We start from the raw sequence: 6,000 nt of genomic DNA on the forward strand, positions 1-6,000 counted from the left end.
CCCCCACTGAGCATGCACATACCTCTCTACTGTACTACTCAACTGTCTGGTTCTCTCTCTCTCTCTCACTCTCTCTCTCTCTCTCTCTCTCTCTCTCTCTCTCTCTCTCTCTCATTCACACACCCTCTCTCTCGCTTTCTCTCTCTCTCTCTCTCTCTCTCTCTCTCTCTCTCTCTCATTCACACACCATCTCTCTCTCTCTCTCCTCCTCTCTGCCCTTTTGCCCAACTCCATCACACCTACTGTACCTACCTCTATCCCCACATTCCACTCCCCAACATTTGCCCCCTGCTGTCCCAAGTCTGAGGTAGCTCTCACCCTCCACGCCCCGTTGCTTCTCCTTCCCAGGCCGGGCTAACAGTGTGGGGAGAGCCTCGCTCCAGCTCCAGCCCTTTCCCTCTATCTCATCTGACAGACCACACAGGGCTTGTTCTGAGGCCCATTCTGGCTAATCTGATCAGGCAGGCAAATACGCCGGGAAAAGCGCTTTAATGATCCCCCTAATTACCTCAAGTCAATACCAACTGTATTATTAGACTCGGGGAAAATATTCCATTAGGGTGCCCCCTGTGGGAGTCCCCCCCGTGCACACCGATGTCACGCGCCGCGCGCCCCCACGCTTGTAATTAATTTTATTTACACACGCAGGAATGCACAAGGTCGCACCTGCAGCCCGGAGCCGCCCGACTCGGCCCGCCTAATCAGATCTGTCATAATTACCATTCTGCATGCTTCTGACACACGCCGGGAAATATTTCAATTTAACTACAGCCACTAGCTCCGGCAGATGCAGTGTGTGTGTGTGTGTGTGTGTGTGTGTGTGTGTGTGTGTGTGTGTGTGTGTGTGTGTGTGTGTGTGTGTGTGTGTGAGAGAGAGAGAGAGAGAGAGAGAGAGAGGGGAATTGCATGGGGAGACATTAGGACCTATTCGAGTGCTTGTGTACTCCCGCTTTCTATTTTTCTCTCTCTCTCTCTCTCTCCCTCTCTCTCTCTCTCTCTCTCTCTCTCTCTCTCTCTCTCTCTCTCTCTCACTCTCTCCTTCTACTTGTTTCTCTTCAGACCCTGTCTCTCTCCTCTCTCTTACTACGCACATGATGCCACAAAGTAGACTTCTCACACTGTATAGCTATGACTTTCCACATCAGTTCTCATTTCATACAGAGGGTTAAAACGTCCCTCACATCTCATACATATCATTCATTGAGACCCTATTTGGAGATTTGAACAAATGTAACAGTCCCTTCCATCTGAAAGCAGACTTGTAGACCAATTACAGATACGGCTTTAGCTGACATACACAATTTGCAGGTTTTCTGCTATTTTAATCCATAATTCACTAAAATCAGCCATGATTTATCAGCTTAATTATGCTCTGATATTAGCAATTAAACTCCAGCTTTGAATTAAATATCAATCAAGTGCTTATAATTGATGGAATAACACTCCACGTAGGTGATTGGTGTGTTCCTTGTTCAGGTGCTGCTTAGCTCTGAAACTTTCTGCTTCTCTCTTCCTCTTTTGTGAGTTGGTGGACCTTTGTGCATTCATTCACTCTCTTACTTGTTCTCCTGTTTCTCTAGCTGCCTCAATACTGTTGTAGACTCCATAAAATATGTAAACTGAGGGATACTATAATGTTGAAGAGATTTTACTGGACTCTCTCTCAGTTATTTAATAGTTCTCAAAACTGGAATAGCTTGATATATTTTTTCCACAGTCAACTGAACATGCCTCCTAATGTTTGACAAAGAGACCCGGCATACAACATAGTGTTTGGTTTGTCATTTTGTAGCCTGGCAGAGCAGAGCACAGATATGTCAAGTTCTGTATTTGAGGATTTTGACATTTTTATTTGCCTGCTCTGGTCGTTCTGTCCCAGTTCTAAGTGTTCCCGTTTTAGGAATTCATACTGCAACTGCGACATTCTGTGACGATGAACCGATTGCCATTGTTCTGAGAGTAAATGCTGAGAAAGAGAACGTTTCCTGCACAATCATGCTTTCACTCCGCAGCATATGTGCAATGTAGATGTTCCAGTCTGCTATTGTTGACAACTGGCGCATTGTGATGCGAGAGGGCATGACCTTTCACTCGGTAAACGCTGATATCACATGTTTCCCAGCTGGTGTCTTTGACATCATATACCTTAGTCTGAAATGTGTCGGTCAAGACTTCCCATGTTGCAATTTGAAAATGAATGCAGGGAAACAGGTTGCCTTGTTTGTTTCAGATTGAGAAGATGTGGGTATGTATGCATACTCTACTCTTGACACTCCTGCAAAAGGGGTTAGGTAACCAATCTGGCAACCGATTCGAAGAAATTCCACTTTGACAAAACATTAATGCATGTTTTTATGTAGCTACAGGTTAAACTCTGTATAAATGTCCAAAATAAGGCATTTAAATAACAGATTACATTGTATTCTGTTGAGCAATATGTTTCCTACTTAGGATTCACAATTTGACTGGATTGTTTTGTGTACAAATCCCTTTTAATTTGTTGTTTCTAAAGAGTGTTAATTGATAGATTTGTTCTACAGTACAAATGCTCGTGGACAGTCAGGCCCCAGTCCAATGAGTTCTATTGCAGGGAGTCAGATGGTTGAGTAATGAACAGTCAAGAGTATTACCGTGTATTTCCATGTGCAGACCAATCCCCTGCAGGATCAGTGAGTAAACCCCAGGACCTGGTGTAAATAATGCAGTGGTGCACATAGACATCTGCGTGAGCTCTTTCACAGTTCACTCTACTTGTGTTACCAATTACTTCAGGTGAATCTTGAAAACAATCACAAAACATAATAGCTGTATTACTTACATTGAGGAGTTTTCCACAACAGTCACGGCCTTCATCAATAAGTGCATACAGTGCCTTCGGGAAAGTATTCAGGTCCCTTGGATGTTTTCCACATTTTATTACGTTACAGCCTTATGTGCTTAGGGTCATTGTCCTGTAGGAAGGTGACCCTTCGCCCCAGTCTGAGGTCTTCAGCGGTCTGGAGCAGATTTTTATCAAGGATCTCTCTGTACTTTGCTCAGTTCATCTTTGCCTCGATCCTGACTAGTCTCCCAGTCCCTGCCGCTGAAAAACATCCCCACAGCATGATGCCACCACCATGCTTCACTGTAGGGATGGTGCCAGGTTTCCTCCAGACGTGAAGCTTGGCTTTCAGGCCAAATAGTTCAATCTTGGTTTCATCAGACCAGAGAATCTTGTTTTTCATGGTCTGAGAGTCCTTTAGGTGCCTTTTGGAAAACTCCAAACGGGCTGTCATGTGCCTTTTACTGAGGAGTGGCTTCTGTCTGGCCACTCTACCATATAAGCCTGATTGGTGGAGTGCTGCAGAGATGGTCGTCCTTCTGGAAGGTTCTCCCAGCTTCACAGAGGAAATCTAGAGCTCTGTCAGAGTAACCATCAGGTTCTTGGTCACCTCTTTGACCTAGGCCCTTCTCACCCGACTGCTCAGTTTGGCCCGGTGGCCATCTCTAGGAAGCCCAGGGTGTCTTGGGGACCTTCAATGCTGCAGACATTTTTTTGTTACCCTTCTCCAGATCTGTGCCATGACACAATCCTATCTCGGAGCTCTACGGACAATTTCTTCAATCTCACGGCTTGGTTTTTGCTCTGACATGCACTGTCAACTGTGGGACCTTATATAGACACGTGTGTGCCTTTCCAAAGGCAATCCAATTAATTTAATTTACACAGGTGGACTCCAATAAAGTTGTAGAAACATCTCAAGGATGATCAATGGAAACAGGATGCACCTGAGCTCAATTTGGAGTCTCATAGCAAAGGATCTGAATACTTACGTAAATAAGGTATTTTTGTTTTGAAAAAATTATACATTTGCAAAAATGTTTAAAAACATGTTTTTGCTTTGTCATTACGGGGTATTGTGTGTAGATTGCTGAGGATTTGTTTTAAATGTAATCCATTTTAGAATAAGGCTGTAATGTTACAAAATGTGGAAAAAGTAAAGGGGTCTGAAAACTTTCCGAAGGCACTGTAGACAATGTCATCCCCACAGTTACTATAAGAACATATCCAAAGCAAAAACCAGGCATTACCTACTGGGCTAGAGCTACCGCTTACAAGAAACGGGACACGGACATGGACACATGCAAGAAAGCCTGCTACGACCTCCGATGAGACATCAAACATGCAAAAGGACAATATAGGAGGAAGGTGGAGTCCTATCGGCTCTGATGCTTGTTGTGTGTGGCATGGCTTGCAGACAATAATGGACTGCAAAAGGAAACGCAGCCGTGAGTTGCCCAGCGATGCAGAACTCCCAAACAAGCTAAATGCCTTTTATGCTCGCTTCGAGGAGTATAACACTGTGCCTTGCGTGAAAGTTGCTGTTTTTCCAGATGACTGTGCGATCTCGCTCTCCGTGGCCGATGTGAGAAAAACGTTTAAACAGGTTAACAATCACAAGGCCGCCGGGGCAGACAGAATACCAGGGCGCATGCGCAGACCAGCTGGCAAGTGTCTTCTCTGACATTTTTCATCTCTCCTTGTCCCAGTCTGTAATCCCAACATGTTTCAAACTGACCACCATTGTCCCTTTTCCCAAGAGCTCTAAGGTAACCTGCCTAAATGACGATTGTTCTGTCGCAATCACATCTGTAGTTATGAAGTGCTTTGAAAGGCTAGTCATAACACACATCAACACCATTATCCCAGACACCCTACACCCACTCCAATTCACATATCGCCCCAAAAGGTCCACAGAGGATGCAATCTCAATTGTACTTCACACTGCCCTCTCCCACCTGGACAAGAGGGGAAATAACTATGTGAGAATTCTGTTCATAGACTATAGCTCAGCGTTCTACACCATAGTCCCCACCAAGCTCATCACCAAGCTTGGGACCCAGGGAATTGAACCCCTCCCTCTGCAACTGGATCCTGCACTGCCTGATGGGCCGGCCCCAGGTGATGAGGGTAGGCAACAACACATCTGCCACGCTGACCCTCAATACGGGGGATCCTCAGGTGTACGTGCTTAGTACCCTCCTGTACTTCCTGTTCACCCATGACTGCATGGCCACTCACGACTCCAACACTATCATCGAGTTTTCTGACAACCCGACAGTGGAAGGCCTGATCACCGACTGGCTGCATCACCGCCTGGTATGGCAAATGCACCGCCCTTGACCGCTATGCCCTACAGAGGGTGGTGCGGACAGCCCAGTTCATCACTGGGTCCGAGCTCCCTGCAATCCATGACCTCTATATCAGGCGGTGTCAGAGGAAGGCCCGAAAAACTGCCAAAGACTCCAGCCACCCAAGCCATAGACCGCCCGGCAACCAGGCTCTAAGACAGCATCTACCCCCAAGCCAAAGACTGCTAAATAGCGAGACTGCTAAATAGCGAGACTGCTAAATAGCGAGACTGCTAAATAGTCAATGAATGATACCTGAACTATCTGCACTGCCTCTATCTGCACTGACCCTACGCACACTCACTAGAAGATATATACACCCTAAATTGACACTCCCACACAAAACCCACACACATTCACTTACACTACATACGTACACACAAACACATAACAAATACACACATTCCGACACAACACAAACACACATACATACACATTACACACACACACACTTTTATATTCATCATATGGTGCTGCTACTCTGTTCTTTATTTTAGTCTTATTATTATCTATCCTGATGCCTAGTCACTTTACCCTGCCTTCATGTACATATCTACCTCAAATACCTTAATATTATCTATCCTGATGTCTAGTGACTTTACCCTGCCTTAATGTACATATCTACCTCAAATACCTTACTATTATCTATCCTGATGTCTAGTGACTTTACCCTGCCTTCATGTACATATCTACCTCAAATACCTTAATATTATCTATCCTGATGCCTAGTCACTTTACCCTGCCTTCATGTACATATCTACCTCAAATACCTCGTACCTCTGCACAATGATCTGGTACTGCTACTTCCTGTATATAGCTCCACATTGA

Source organism: Oncorhynchus nerka, unplaced genomic scaffold (assembly GCF_034236695.1).
Source record: "Oncorhynchus nerka isolate Pitt River unplaced genomic scaffold, Oner_Uvic_2.0 unplaced_scaffold_1328, whole genome shotgun sequence".
NCBI lineage: Eukaryota > Metazoa > Chordata > Actinopteri > Salmoniformes > Salmonidae > Oncorhynchus > Oncorhynchus nerka.